The following is a 17032-nucleotide window of genomic DNA, read 5'->3' as shown; positions in this document are numbered from 1 at the left end:
CTAAAACGAGACAAGACATAAGATTACATCCAGATGTTCTCGCACAATATTAATATATTTATAAAACTTAAATTGATTTGTAACGGGTGTTGTAACCAACATCCGGTTTATTACTCCCAGTTTCACATGCATACATAAACATAAACGCATGACAGCGTAAACAAATAAACACAAATCGCTGGACCGGTTTCGTTCGAACAAACGGACGTCCTTAGAAAAGCGAATATCTTAAATTTATTGAATAAAAAAACTTCAATATATGGGAAACAAACGCAAAACGTGATTGCAAATAATACATATAATCATTGACCTGTTTCATATGTACGATATATATTATACTAAATAGTCAACGCGACAATAAAACGTATTGTTTTACTGTGTACGTTTTCAGCGTGCCAATTTTTTTGTTTAAATCAATCCAAATAAACAATTAATACTTTCTGCTTTTTTTTTACATCATTTATTTCCGTATTACGTTTAAGTTATTTTAACAATTTTCTTACAAATAAATTTACTTTAACCCGTTGACAACCATAAGAGCATTTTACAATGGCGATTTACCCACCGCCTTCCTCTTTGTTAAAATTTATTCTCCAATTTTTAATACACCTTTATTAAAAACATACATTTTCTTCTACACTACCAACATAAATAATCCCGAAAATGTTTTTATTTAAATTGTGTTACAAATAATCAATTTATAATCAGCATGACGATAAAACGTATTGCTTTACTGTGTACGTTTTCAGTGTTCCAATTATGTTTTTTTTTTTTTCGCGTTTAAATTAAGATATATCAAAATTTGAATTTAACTTTAAGTATTATGGTATTTGTTCAGTGCACATTTACCTATAAATATGGCAAACCACTTATAATTCAATGGCTGTAAATTTTTTTTTCAAAAGTAAACAATTATAAAAAGAACGATTCATAGAAATCTACCTATATTCTTTTTTCATTTTAATATATTTTCATAGAAATGTGTGTTATGTCACAAACAACTATTTTCTTTGTCGCAAGTGTCACACTCATACATTAATTCCATAGCTAATATAGTATACTGACCCAACGGGTCACAGGTAGTCTAGTAATGTAAAAAGATAATGTGAAGAATTGCATTTTTGTAACGTTTATTCTGTTAGAGGAATTACCCTGAGGAAGAAATCTGGTATAAATTCTTCAAATGTGAGTTCTCTCAAGATCTGACATTAATCAAGATTTGGCATATTTTTCACAAAACTAGTCTAAACTTTTTTTTCACAAGGTTAGTGTAAACCTTGTTGCTTTCCATAAAGACAGCTAAAACATTTTTTTTCATAAAGGTATGTAAAAATTGGGGGAGGTGATATATTTTTTTCTTTTTTCTTCCTTTCTCTTGGGTTTGCTATACTGCTGTTGATATCAGTAATAGGGCTAATTTCTGCCTGTTTATTGATCCACGCATTTCCGCATTTTGTAATAAGATTCAAGCTGAAATTGGCAGTTTGGAATGGACATTTGAAATGTGATGACATGCTATTTTCTCTCCGTCTTAACAGAACGTTAAAATGTTGAAGTGAACTTGTCTATGTTACCTGGCGAAGTTGATAATGTTGAAGTGATTGCGTCCAAGTTTCCTGACGAATTCGCTGAAAGAAATCTACTTCAAGTAAATCCAAGAAATCTGTCAAGGACTTGGTAGTTAAATGCCAGAAAAAATACCAGTTTACAGGAGAAAAGACACATGCGAGAAATATTCTCACTACGAAAGATTGAATTGAAAGTGTCTATTATAATTTGATATTTTCTTCTAAGGCCTGAAAAAATGGATACGTCTCAAACTGCAGATTTTCTAAGTCAAAAAAGAATATTTCCATTTTGACCAGACTCAAAGAAGAAACTAGGAAGTTTTTTTCCCGGACTTATTGCCTCTTAGTAGAATGTTATTATATGAAGTTTTTTTTTTCAGGTTATTCCTTCAGAAAAATAAGGATATAAATTCATCGCTATAAAAGAATACTCTTCGAACATTATTTCAGATGTTAACTTTGTGTGCAGAAATTTTAACTAATCTACACAAAAGGACTTTTATTTTAAAATAGACGACATTACAAAATGTAAGCTTAAATTGCAAACAAAGGCAGCAAATCTTTTGATTTTACTAAAAGTATTTCGAGCTTTCTAAAATAAAAACTACCTTGGTCGAAATCTCTTCACAGCAGTAAGTTGTAAGAAAACCTTTTCAACCTGTCATTCTTTTTCTATCGTTTGTAATTGTTTCCAACAATGGACTTCCTTTTTAGTTGAGAGCAAAATCTTAGCAGCAGAGAGTTTGAACTTTTTTTTGCTCTAAGTTTCTATTTTTTCTTTCCTTAATAAAATTGTTTGTTTCTATCAAGTCTTTTCTCTTATATTTTTGTGCTTTTCTTTGTCTTTGTGTTGGTAACGTTTTTATACGTCGAAGTGACCTTCATTGGAAGTATTGATAATAATTTCAACAGGTAGTCTTAATATTTTTTTTCACAAAGGTAGCCTAAACATTTATTTTTTTCACAAAGGTAGTGTAGCTATTTGTTTTTTTCACAAAGGTAGTGTAGCTATTTGTTTTTTTCACAAAGGTAGTGTAGCTATTTGTTTTTTTCACAAAGGTAGTGTAGCTATTTGTTTTTTTTCACAAAGGTAGTGTAGCTATTTGTTTTTTTCACAAAGGTAGTGTAGCTATTTGTTTTTTTTCACAAAGATGGTGTAGCTATTTGTTTTTTTTTTCACAAAGGTAGTGTAGCTATTTGTTTTTTTCACAAAGGTAGTGTAGCTATTTGTTTTTTTTCACAAAGGTAGTGTAGCTATTTGTTTTTTTCACAAAGGTAGTTTAGTGTAAGCATTTTATTTACCAAGGAGCATAATCGGTTTTGGAAAACATTTCTCTTACAAGGTAAGGTATTCTGATAACAGTTGGTTACAGAGCAAAATTGCTTGAACCATCTAGTTACTATACTGTTATTAAAAAAAATATTTTGTTAGTTCTTTTACTAACAAAGGCCACTCGAGGATAAGGATTTATTAGTTTATTATATGGACAGTAAGATAAGATCGTGTCGATTAGTAATGATTGTTAACACTGTATCTGATAACGATCATGTTTTATGCAAGTGGAAAGCAGTCTGAAGGTACTGTGCTCCACAGACGGCTAGTTCTAGGAAAAACTTTATTTTCATAAAATTTGTTTATATTTTGGTACACCGAGGAAGAAAGGGAAATTGAACAATGGTTGGAGTGAGACGAGTCTTGTTATGAAAACCGACGACAAAGCAGAGAAAGACTAGCAGCCTTTTTTTTCTGTAAGAGACTTTAGGGTAGAGAAGAGATTCTGCACTAAATTTTGAATTCTGTTTTGAAGACAGGTAAAGGCGCTTTGAATTCCCCTCCTCCTCCAAGTGTAGCAACAGTACTCCATCTTAGGACTGGCTGACTCCTATGGAGGTAGAGGATTGCGTCTAGAGCGAGCCATTTTCTGGAGTGATAGAATGATTCAACCATTTTTCCTAGAAATCTTGGCAGCAGATTTGATGTAAGCCTTCCATTTCAAGTCCGACGTGAAGGTCAATCCCAGTGAGTTTTTCAAAGCAGTGTTTTTTTCTCAAAGAGAAAGCCATTCATTTCTATTGTGGCGATATTTTTCTTTTTTTTTTATAAGGGAGTCATCACTTATAAAGATCCAAAAGCCATTCGAGTATAAGGGTTAATGAATTTCAGGTGGTAGTGTATTAATCGCTCAAGGTTTAAGTTGGGTAGAATTTGATTATTTAAGAGGACATCTCAACAAGAACTTGTTTACATTACTCGAAGGCTACCATATTGCAGTTGGCTTGGAAGCAGGCCAATGGAAATGTGTTCCACAAGTTAGCAGTTCTAGGAAAGAAGCTTTGTTTATGGAATCTGTATTTAGATTTAGGCACACAGAGAGAGTGGGAGAAATTGATGATAGTTGCTGTAGCTAGTCGAGTGTTTTTGTGAAAGTTTGGCAGGGGAGGACCATAGATTGGAGCTCGGGTGAGCACTTGCCATGAAAATAACGATAGAACAGCCTCGCAGCGTCTCTTCTGTGGGAAAGATTGCAGACAAGAGAAAAGGGCATCACCTATTAGATTTCAAAGTCAGTTTTGAACTGTGAAGGCAGGATAGGGAGCACCAAGCGGCTCCTGCCCAGAAGTGGCAACAATACTTCAATTTAGGACATACTAGGTTCTTATACAGATGAGGAATCGTTCCCAGGATAGAATGAAAGAAGGGTGGTAACACAGAGGCAGAGATCAAATGCTGTAGACAAAACAGGAGTTGAATGAAATGAAGATATGACGAATGACGTCGCGTTTTCAAGCAAGAGAAAAACTAAGGTTTTCAGTTCAGTTCTCTCCGGGAAGCCGTGAAGACGAAATAAGGCCCAATGTTGAATGATCTACAGTGAATGTTACTATTTATGTCTGTGTCACTCATTTCGTTGAGTTAAGAAATTAAGTTTAAAACTATTTTAACCAACGAAATACCCATAAAAGAATGCTCCATAAAGAAAAAATCCAATCATTTGAGGCCCCTAGCGTCGCTCTGCGACTTTTAGTTTCAGAAGAGATAGTTTGAAAATATGTGAACAGACACCGGCATATAGTATTTTATATTATCTCTCTTTTCTCTCCCCCTCTCTCTCTATCTCTTATATATATATATATATATATATATATATATATATATATATAAACAATAAACATATAAAAATATAATAAACAACAGATATTCTCTGCAAGAAAAGGTTATGTAAGAAGTATATAACTATTTAAGATAGCATTAGTCTCTCTCCTTAGTAAATTCTGTTCGAATAAAAACCTTGACAAAAACTCAGTGAACGTCTCCTTGTGTCTTTCCTGCATGCAAAGAAGTTTTATTCGTCTAGCAATACTGATGACGAATCAGTAGAAAAGCAGAATATGAATAGAATCATGCAACGACTACTAGACAAGATAGCGACCATGGAAAGAAGTGGGAAGCGTGTAAAAGACCAGCACGTATAAACCCTTCTCATACATGTATAAAGAAAACATCTTTTCCATTCTCATTGAAAATGTTATGCATGATGTGAAGTAATGCACAATCTTTCAAGTCTACCAACAGCAGTTTTGCTAATCTATATATCTATAATATATATTTATCTATAAAAGTGACAATGTGTGTGTGTGTGAGGACACCTCTCAACCTATATACTGAACGAATGTTTGATCTACAATTGAAATTTGGTATATAGGGTATTCAGACATGTGGAAAGTTTTTTCATTCGTTCTCCTCTGGAAAAAAAGGGCTGCTAAAAATTTGTATTGGGGGAGTCATCGGATTTTTATCTGTTTGTCAACTGTTTCACAACTACGCATGCGCAAATCGTTCATGTGACAGGTTCCGTATGTAAAGAATAAGTAGGTTTAAAAACACTTTCTAAAGAATGTGGCAAGCTGGCCTAATTGTTATTGTACTTGAATCACTGTCTTTAGGTTTTGGTTTCGATTTCAGCTTGAGTATTTTTTCTTTTTACTTACAAGTGAACCGTTTTTTTTTTTTTTTAAATAATACTCGCATGCACATGTATTAGTTTCTTTCCGTTTTTTTAAGAATTTTACGTTATGTTTAATATTGGGCAACGCTGGGCACACCTGCTAGCATATGTTACAAACTCTAGTTTATGAAAATACTAGATGGCCGTCGTAAAATGTTTAAATATGTTTTAAGTTATGCAGATTTCATATTTTTTTACTATAGTCAGTTCTCTATTGTTTATTATACCATATTGTACCCAATATACAGTGGTTCCAAAAGTAAAAGAAAAATTAGTTTTAGGTGCCATCAGCTAGAATCGAACCCAAAATATAGTGCTCCAGCCTTACTTGTTACTGTTTGCACTACCATCAGATGAATAAGAAATAGTTAAAAAATGAAACGACTTTAATGTATAAATGTGTATTTGAGTATGCTTATAAATAACACTTAAAGTTGACTTTTGCCTGCCAAGTTCCAAATTTTTCTATTTTGACCACATAGAAGCTATTTTTACCGGCTAAAGACCCAGCAAAAAAATGGCATACAAAAATTGCAATCATTTGATGTGCAATTCTGCAAAATTGCATCTTGGAGGAGATGCATTTTGAAATAATGGAAACAGACACACAAATAGTGATGTTTATAAATTTGATAACAATATATTTAACTTGTTCATGCATGGAGCAGAAACGCAAAAAGGTTTGTAAATCAATTTTAAAAAAGTCTAGGTATTTGTATGCATCTGTCATTTCACATAATGGTTAGTGTTCACTAATCAATCAGAATACTGTGATTCGGTTCTCGATAGAGTCGCCATATCAAAGACTTAAAAAAAGATGCTTTTTTTCTTTATATATATACATGGGAGTCACCACTTATCAAGGCCCAGAGGCCACTCGAGGATAAGGGTTAATACGCATACAGTGGTCAATGGGAAACTGTATTAATTATTAGTGGAAATTTGGTAAATTGGATTACTTAAAGGGAACGGCTCATCAAGAACTTGTTTATATTGGACTTGAAGACGATCATATTATGGTCAGCCGGAAAGCAGGCAAATTGGAGAGATCCACAGGTGTGCAGTTCTAAAAGAAACTTTGTTAATGGAATCTACGTTTAGGTTTGGGCATAGATAAAGAGTGGGGGAAATTATTGATAGTGTTTTCAGCTAGAAGAGTTTCTCATGAAAGTTTGGCGAGGAGGGGGCCATAGATTGGAGCTCAGACGAGTATTTGCCATGAAAATAACTCTGTTGAAAGCAGACAATTTATTCAGAAAAAAAAAACATATATGCATGATTTGTGAATTAAAAAAAAAAAATAACTTGACTGTTTGAATTTCATTTTTGTTTTGAAAAACAACTGATTGAATTTGTGAGAAATTGAAAACCTAATTACCTCCCCTGTTAACTCTCCAATTCAAATCTGTAGATTTTGAAACCAAATCGTTAGATTTTACAATTTTTTTTTATTTTTTTTACCTGCATGCATAATTACTTTCCTACCCCCATCGTCCTCCGCAATCCCCGGACATGCTACCATTTGCGACACAACCACGCAGGTGTTACCTGCCTCACCTGAAATTCCACATTCCCCCCATTTTTATTCATTTTTTATTTTAATAAATAGTCTCCAACTTCTACCTTGATGACATCGCTCTTGTTAATGAATGCACACATAAACTTCAAGTTTTGTCAATGCATTAGCAAAGGAGATAGGATTAGAAATAAACTTAGCGAAACAGAATGTATGTCTACAGCTAAATCAGTTTAACCTAAACATGACTATTCACAGCAAACCCATCAAACAAGCCATCCAATTAATTCACTTACGGCATAAACTGACTTTCTCCAGCGATCACGAGACTACATTAAAACACCAAATCAGGCTAGGTTGGGCAGATTTCCAAAAACACAGCACCATTCTAAAATCAAAAAGAGTGCCTATAACTGTTAATGTAAAAGTTTATGTCCTCTCAGTAGGTCTATATGGCCTTGATTGTATCACAGATTGAACAACTAGCCAATCGCATTGAAGTGTTTCAAAATCACGTAATGCGTTTCATTATGGAACATTACCTGATTAAAAATAAACAAAATATCCACCCTCCATCAAGCTACTTCCCTACCTCTTCTATTTGATAGAATCAAAAGTAAAACCCTTAAAAATTTTTGGCCATGTCAAACAATTAAGCACTGGCCTGTCAAAGTTATGCTTTGAGGGCATGTTAGAAGGCAAAAGAGGCAGAAGAAAGCAAAGGAGAAGATGGAGAGAAAATGTTTTTTGATTGGACATCTCTCAACAGTTGGGCATCCATCAACCAACTTGCCCTGGATCAGAAGGAATGGTGAAAATAAGTCAGAGGTTTGCAATCCACACCAAGCAGAAGATGTGACTCATGATGAATATAGGAGGAATTCTGGACGACAATTGAATAATCTTAGAAAATCAAACCTCTATGATTATTGAAGAATATTCTGCAGATTAAAAAGTTTTCCATCAGCTTTTTTTTCTTTTTGAAACTACAAAAACACAAAATATTGGGTGCTAATTTAGAAAAAAAAAAATACAGAAAAATCTCTACAATGCATGTACCCACCACAGAGTAAACATGTCATATTCCAAAAATCATGCAAAATTGATAGTGCTTTTCCTTTTTTAACCAAGACAACCAGAATTTACAATTTCTAGTGATTTTAATACCAATGTATCCATTATACAGATGATTTTGATCTCAATAGTTCGAATTGAGTTGTCTCACCTTTTATTTATGGCCAATCAAAATATTGTTTTGCTTAATCAGAAATTTTGATTTTCCTAGCAAAAAAAAATATTGATGAATTTACATGGTTTTTGGAATATAACACCCCTGTTCCACGTCTAATATGCACACCATAAAGATTCTTCTGCATTTTTTTTTTTTTTTTAAATAAATGCTATTCTAAAAAAGCACCAAAATTTGTTATATTGCAAAAATGGTTGTCAATGCTGCTGGTTTATCAGTTTCGACTGTTCGTGGACTGCATCAACAAAGGCACCGACATGTTCGGGATCAAAATCCGGGTAGACGCCATGACCCAAGTTGGCAATATATCTTTGTGTTCCAAACTTTTCCAACGTCGTTTTCACGTGATCACCGATTTCTTCCTTTGACAAATAGAGAGCACATGGGTCAAGATTTTCCTGCAAGCTGATCTTTGATTCATACTTGCTCTAAACACTCAATATTATAAGGTGAGAATTAAAGTTAAGTGGAGTAATCCAGAAAAAATGATGTACTTCTCCACATCTTAAAATAGTAGCCGCAAAAAAAAAACAAAAAAAACTTTGGGTTGCCCTGAGCCATGCTCGATCAATTTATTACATCTACTACTGCTAAATCATCAAATTCTTAGAAATAGTTACTCCAGCTCTTTAATGTCTTACACTTGTAACTTTCTAAAAGTTCTGTGTAGAACTGGTTCAAGCAGATGCAATATTTATATAATCAAATATATAAACGGTTATGTCAGTCTCTGTCTGTCGTTCTGTCTATCGGTTTCTCTGTTTGCCTCCATATTTTCAAACTCTTTCTCCTTCGAAATGAAAAGTCGCAAAGCAGCACTTAGGCCCTCAAATGATTGGATTTTTTTTACGGTCATTTTTTTTTTATGGGTCTTTAACCAGTATAAATTGTTTTTAAGGGGGTCAAAAATGGTTCAAAATTGAAAAAATCGTCAAGCATTTTGTACATTTATCTTAGTTTATTTTTAATGTTTAATTTGTAAATACTTTATATGCGTGTCTTATTTGTGCAGTGGTAACGTCATCAGCTTTGAATTCTTCAGTTTCAATTCTAGCTGATGGCACCTAAATACTTTTTTTTTTTTAAATTCAAATTTTGAAATCACGATTATATAATATATACGTAATCTGGACAAATTAAAATATATTTAAGCATATTTTACGCCCGGGCAAAACCGGGCGTCCCCACTACCCTGCTAGTAATTGATATTGCAAATAGGTGATATGATGACTCGTGTTATGTATAATCCTTTGTTAGCCTCCTCCCACTTTTTACAAAATCTTTGAGTCTATAATTCACCAAGCTGTAGTCCATCACCTTACAGATGCTAAACTTCTGACCGACCCACAATACGAATTTAGGCAAGCCCGTTCCACAGCAGACATCCTACCTGTAATCTCTAAACGTATATACCATTCACTGGACAAAGCAAGGGAGGGTAGAGCGGTAGCTCTAGATATACCTAAGGCTTTTGACAGGATATGGCATGAAGGTCTTCTTAGGAAAATCAAATCATACAGTATCGCTGGATGAATACTTAACATAATTAAATCCTTCTTAGATAAGAGAAAAATTCAGGTTGTCCTCGACGGTCATACATTTAAACAAGATGATATAAATGTGGAAGTGCCTCAGGTCTATCCTTGGACTTCTATTATTTCTAATAATCATAAATAATCTCCCTGACAAAATTGTCTGTATGAGATGGGTATATATGCTGGTGACATCACGCTCTATAACAGACACGACAGGAAAACAAATGAACACATATCTAAAGAAATGGCAGAAACACTAGAGGATGATCTCCAATCTGTAGTGGAATGGGGACAAAAATGGATGGTCACATTCAATACTGCCAAGACTAAACTTGTTTCCTTCAATTACTACAACAAACCTTCTCTTCCGCCAATAGCAATGGCCACAGACTCTTTACATCTTTTAAACTCCTCGGCCTAACATTCACAGGAAACATAAGTTGGAACAATTACATTGAGAGCATTGCCAGGACCGCTGCGAAGAAGGTAGGTTCTCTCTACCGTACTAGAAAGCTTCTAACGCCCAAAAGTATCCTGTACCTCTATAAGGCCACCATTCGCCCATGTATGGAGTATTGTCATATTTTGGCTGGTGCATCTGCTACTAGTCTCTCACTCCTAGACAGGGTTCAAAAGAGTCGTCAACCTTATAGGGTCTGAACTGTCACCTAAGCTTCAGCCTCTATCCCATCCACGAAATGTAGCATCCCTCTGAATGTTCTACAAGTACTTTAACGGTGAATGCTCCGATGAACTGCAATCACTCGTACCCCCTCAATGTAAATACCCCAACAAACCTGACAAGCAGCTAAATCCAACCCCTTCACAGTAGAGATCGCTAGATGTAAGAAAGCCTTCTACTCCAGTAGTTTCTTCCCCAGAACCGCTAGACTTTGGAATTCCCTTCTGGGTTCCTGCTTCCCCAACTGTACTGACATGCAGAAGTTCAAGTGTAACGTGAACTAACATCTTGCTGTCCAACTCCCCACATAGTACTTCTGTAGATTATGTCCTTGATAGTCTACATCAAAGTGGCAATGTGCCTTGTTTGGGGTGAAAATGTAATAAAAAAATAATTAAAAAAAACTTTCTCAAAGTAAATTTTCTTTTTTAGTTTAATGCTTTATTGAGAATCAATGCTGTAAAAAGTAATTTCTGTGCGTATAAATAAATAGTTGATAGCAATTAACAAGTTCATTTAAATCTTTATTATATAAAAGGAACTGTATGTGTGAGCTCGTTCCCTATGGACGCCGAAATGGGTGGGCCGGTTTATTTTTAATTTTTCCTGATAGTTTTCCCCTGCGGTTTATGTTAACTGTTTTCGTTCTGTCTTTCCTACCGACAGTTTTTTTATGTGTGTGTGTGGAAGTGAATATTTCGGCGCTTGTGGTGATTGGTTGAAAGAAACTGCTCCTGGAGACTTTTTCTCCAAAAAAACATTCACTGACTGCTTCTGATCCCGTACATACTCTAGTAGAGACTGAGTTTAGTCTGCAGTGCCTTCGATACCACAAATTAGTCATCTGTTAATTTGTAACCCGATTATGTTTTTGAGACCTTATTATTTTGAATTTTTTTTTTTTTTTTTTTTTGTGTGTGTGTGTGACAACTTTATGCCAGGAATTCTAACCAGATTTTCATCAAGTCTAAAGTCCATAGTTACCCCATTCTCACTCTTAATTTCCTTCATGGTGTGAAGTTAAAAAAAAAAATGAATTAATATACATCGTGAAGTTCTTCAATAAAGGTCATTAAGTGTAGAACAGATGTGTCACACCGGTATTAACAGCGCTTTTATTTATTTATTTTTTTTTATTTTAGTTAAATCGAAATATTGGCGATTCATTGACAGGAAATTAATTGCTGTATAATGTTTATTTTTTTTCTATAAAAGTCAACTTGAGCTTTCCTTGTTCTCTTCTGCAGATAAGATGATGCCTGCAACGCGGTCGCTTATTTTGATGGGGTAAGTTGCCGCTTTCTTGACTAAGATCATTCAGAATCAGATTTATAGCATTTGTCACTAGGCATGCCGTACTATGCAGAAGTTACACAACAGTAAGTAGTACCAACAGTAATTACGATTTCCTACTCTGATGATTTCATAAGCATCAAACACTAGTATTTGTAGATATAACTGTTATATATATACTAGCAAAAGTACCCGTCGTTCACTGGGTTCAGAAACAGCCTACAGAAAATGGACTCTGATTTATGAAAGGTTATGTAAAGGAAGGGTTCTAAAGAGATAGCTTCGAATTTGGGGGTATCAAAACCAAAATAAAATATGATGAAAGTAAAAATGAAATAGATAAACCCCATAATTTATTATACCATACCTGTTCACACTGAAACACTTGTCACAATAGTCTGTGGATCTATATTAAAAAACCTTGTTAAATTTTGTGACATATTTCCATTCTTTGGAGGTTAGGCGCGAACGAACACCCCATAATTTTATTATACCATATTTCTTCAAACTGAAACAATTATCAAAGTATACTTACGCAGATAGATATGAAAAGTCTTTATTAATGTTTGTGCCTATTTTCATTCTATGGAGGCCAGACGCGAACGCAAACGCCACAATTTTATTATACCATCCCTATTTAAGTTAAAACATACTTATTAAAGTATTATGTACATCTATATCAAAAACACTTATAAACGTTATTTTTTAATTTTTTATTTCCATACTTTGTGGACCAGGCGCGTACGCAGACCCCACAATTTTAATGAATCATCATGCCAGATCAAACATACCCATTCCTGTGTCTCGATACATCTATCATTATATGTGATCAGTTTTCTATGATAGTCAACCATATAGGAGCCTATTCGTGACCAGACACACAGACGTTCAGCTTTATATTATAGATATATTATTAAAAAAATCGTTTCAAGTTTACAAATTGAATTACTCTGTAAAGTTAAAGCAAGTATAAATATAAATACTAATATTTATAGGACAATCCAAAACAGATGAAAAAGCTCGCTATTCGAGATAGCGCATTGATGTAAGAAATTCAGTTTAAAATTTGTAAATTAGAATTTACAACAATTTATTATTCGACAAGTTGTAAAGTTAATATTTTCCTTATTCCATGGAGTTTCAAACAATGGTTGTTATCCTCACAGGAAAATTGTTTGCAGTATTAAAAAAAAAATTAAATTGTCTTGGCGCTTTCGTATGAAGACACAAAATGTTTTCTATTTCTGTCTAATTTAATAGGCACTTTCACTTTGTGAGGACATTGTCGTCCGTTTCTTAAATTAGTCTTGCATATATGTAATTACTATCTATCATATTTTTTACACATTTCATTTTACTTCGGTCGAATTAGTCAGAAATTAAGGGGTCCCCATCTGGGAGGGGGGAGGGAAAACACTTGATCTCTATATGAGACACATAAATATTCGAATATTCCATTAAATTTTCCCTTTATCTATCAAACATTGAGTTAGTAAAGATGTTGAGAACATAATTTTCCTCTGCCCAATTGATCATTTAAATATGTTATAATATCTCTTTTAGTCTTATCAGATTCCTGGACAAGAATTCATCTAGTCTGGTGGAATATCCAACTTTTGTGCTGTTACGTGAGTTAACATCACTTTGAAAAGGTGCACCATTCCTTGTAAAAGACAGTGTTGGCTTGCCATACCGCGATCTTATTTGGGCCGTGAATACTGCAATTTTGAATATTTGGTCAAGGTTTACTTGTAGAAAAAAAAGTGTCCTCATGCTAGGTCGTCCTGAGAAACCCCTGTGCAGAGAGACCTTAGACATTCGAGGATAGTGTCTAGTAGGCATTCAAGTTCTATATATGTATGTGTGTATTGTTTTTATTATCAATAATAGCAGCATGCAAATGCCGCTTTTGTATTCAAATTAACTGATATAATGAGTGCTAGTTATCAAGAAACGCGCATCAATGGATAGCTTTTATGTACGAATATATATATATATATATATATATATATATATATAATGCATTCCATGAAAGGTGGCAGCGTACTGCAGGCATTTGTGTGCAAGGGAAGAAAACTCGCTACCACAACAAAAGTAACTTAATATTTAATGCAATAAAAACTGTACATAATTCAGGCAAGGCTTCGTAACCCAGTGGTAAAACACCAGACTACAGATAATGTAGTTGTGGGTTTGATCCCTTGCTAAAGTCAAGCCATGCTGATGACTGCTAAGAAACATATGTACATAGATAACTTTTATGTATCTAACACACACACACACACACACACATATATATATCGTAACCAATGTGTATTTAAAGCGATTAAGCAAAGCCCACTATTAATTTGTTTGTAAACAAACTGATGGTTTGAGCACTTTGCGACGGAGGGTGTGGATTTAATACACACTCTAGGAGAAATATTTACGGCACTGATTCGTAGCTAAATGGTGAGAGCTGCCGACTGTCAATGCGACGGTTGTAGGTTCAAGCCACGGCTGGGGAAAGGTTTGTCTAGCCGCACTGATGAGTTGTGATACAACGAAACAGTACTGTATGTGGATGACATATATATATATATATATATCCCTTTAAGAAATTGAAGTGCAGCCCTACTTAGGAAATTGAGAAAAAAGCAGTAAACTTTAACAAAAATGCATCATTCTGACGTTCTGCATGTTAATACTCTCATTACTACTAATCATTACATAGCATTCATAAGTGCCTAATTTTCTTTCATTTATGTTAATAGCCGGTGGCCTGGACTGCAAAATCAAGGGTGGCTTTCTTGACTGGGTTCGAATGCCTTGATCAGCAGTAATTACCATTTCCTACACTGATGATAAGCATCAAACCCTAGTATCTATAGGTATAATAATTGTATATATATCTATATATCTATAAAAGTAAACGTGTCTGTGTACGTCTTCCTTCACAATAACTCTGTCAATTTTCAGTCTACAGACTCGAAATTTGATATCCAGGGTACTGAGATTGGGGAAAATCGATGTGATCGGTTTTCGGCCAGAAATTTGGCTGTTAAGGGGTCAAAGTTCAACGATCTGACCTTTGAGAACTCTACCATACTCCTCCGACAATTTGGAGTCTAAACACTTGAAATTTTAGATATAGGTTCCTTGAACATGGATCTAACTTAATAACTCAATTTGAGCCCAAAACGATAAATTTTAAGGGGTCATAATAGGGGTCAAAGTTTTTAAAAAATGGGCCACTTTTTTTTTTTTTTTTTTTGTTCAACATACACCTCCAAACACCCGAGCAATGCCGGGTTGAAATGCTAGCATATATATATATATATATATATATATATATATATATATATAATTTAAAAAATATTTTCAAGTTTACAAACTAAATTCTGTAAACTTAAAACAAGTATAAATAGTAATACTAATATTTATAAGACAACCCAAACCGGATGAAAAAGCTCAATATCCGAGATGGGACATTAATATGAGGAATTCAATTTAAACTCCGTAAAGTAGAATTTAGAGCAATTTATTATTCGACAAGAAATAAAAGTTGAAAAGTTAAAATTTTCCTTATTGTATAGTTTTAAAGAATGGTTCTTATCCCCAGAGGAAAATAGTTAGAAAAATAATATTCATAGGCATGCTATAACTCTAGGCAACAGGGTATCTAACGTTGACACATATTTTCTTTTGTAAACGTCATTATTTTGAATGCTACCGAAACCATACTATACTCCCCAAAGAAAATGCATTAAAATTAAAGACTAATGCTATATTGTTTTTACTCGTCTTTAGACTTGTATCTTACTAATTGCATAGTTCTGCATATATATATATATATATATATATATATATATATATATATATATAAGTTGAATGTATATCATGAGATTAAACGAATTTTTTAATCAACCTTCAATTTTTAGTTTTAATTAAACATTTTATATTCTGTCTACCATGAAACAAGTGAAGCATGCATACTCCCCGGTGATGGCACGGTGAACGAGGCATAAAAAAATGACTAAGTTCAGCATTTGCTGCAGAGGATGTCAAATCCTGGTGAAAATGAACAAACTGTGCAGTTTTAGGCCTTGACATATGAAAATTTGAGTTCTTTAATTCTTTATTTATTTTTTTTTTTTTCATGGTGGTCTCACCATGCAAAAAAAAAAGAAATGGCTAAGTCCATCATTTGCCCACCCCCATTTAGTCCTAAAAGTCCCCAAGGCCTTAACATATTTAAATTTGAGTTCAGCCCCATGCAAAACTGTTAAATAGAAATAAACAGAAAAATTTTGGACAAATATGGCAAAATAGTCCTAAAATAGTGTTTTTATTAGCCCTAAAAGAGCCCCTGGGGCACACCCAACAGTTATCACGAAGTATAGACGAACAAAATTATACTGAAAATCAGTTAGTTACGTTTCAGAAAGTTTTATAAAAATCCAAAGCATCTGTTCTGTTACTTTTTTTACTCATGTTTAATGTTTGTGCAAAATTTCAAAAAATTGCAAGGCATAGTTATTGAGAAAAGTGTGGACGGATAAACGGACAAGGATAAATTTACCTTTTTCTTACCGATTATTTTTTTTTTTGTTGTTGTTTTTGGATAATTTTATGCACACTCAGACACATATACATACAGTAGAACCCGGGATACGGTGTCCCTAGGATACGTTTTTTTTTTTTACATAGGCATCATCACATTATCAAGGCCAAGAGGCCACTCAAGGATAAGGGTTAAAGAGTGTACAGTAGAAATTGGACAATATAGTAATCATTAGTAATGAAAATTTGGTAAATTTGATAACTTATATGGAACGGCTCATCAAGAACTTATTTACGTTAGACTTGAAGACAACCATATTGTAGTCAGCCGGAAAGCAGGAAAACGGAAGACAATTCCACAGGCGTGCAGTTCTAAGAAAGAAGCTTTGTTCATGGAATCTACGTTTAGGTTTAGGCACAGATAAAGAGTGGGGGGAATTATTGATAGTGTTTACAGCTAGACGAGTGTTTCTTGTGAAAGTTTGGCGAGGGGGGACCATAGATTGAAGCTCAGTCGAACACTTTCCATGAAAATAACGATACATCAGAGACAAACTCGCAACATCTCTTCTGTGAGATTATGATGTAGAATATTTTCCTGCCCCTGCTTACGGTATTTGTCCCACATTAGTATTATTTA

General features: G+C 34.0%; 1 long non-coding RNA gene across 1 annotated transcript in view; it reads left to right on the top strand.

Moving 5' to 3' along the window:
* The window catches only part of LOC145243015 (uncharacterized), a 220825-nt gene that overhangs the window by 17860 nt on the left and 185933 nt on the right, over positions 1-17032 (top strand). The window contains exon 2 of the long non-coding RNA XR_013862845.1: positions 11805-11844. This is a non-coding gene — a long non-coding RNA (uncharacterized LOC145243015). The remainder of the gene's footprint in view (positions 1-11804; positions 11845-17032) is intronic.

Source organism: Euprymna scolopes, chromosome 21 (assembly GCF_053919585.1).
Source record: "Euprymna scolopes isolate OS-2025 chromosome 21, ASM5391958v1, whole genome shotgun sequence".
Taxonomy (NCBI): domain Eukaryota; kingdom Metazoa; phylum Mollusca; class Cephalopoda; order Sepiida; family Sepiolidae; genus Euprymna; species Euprymna scolopes.
Note: the sequence above shows the minus strand (reverse complement) of the source record. Positions and strands in the feature narration are given on the sequence as shown.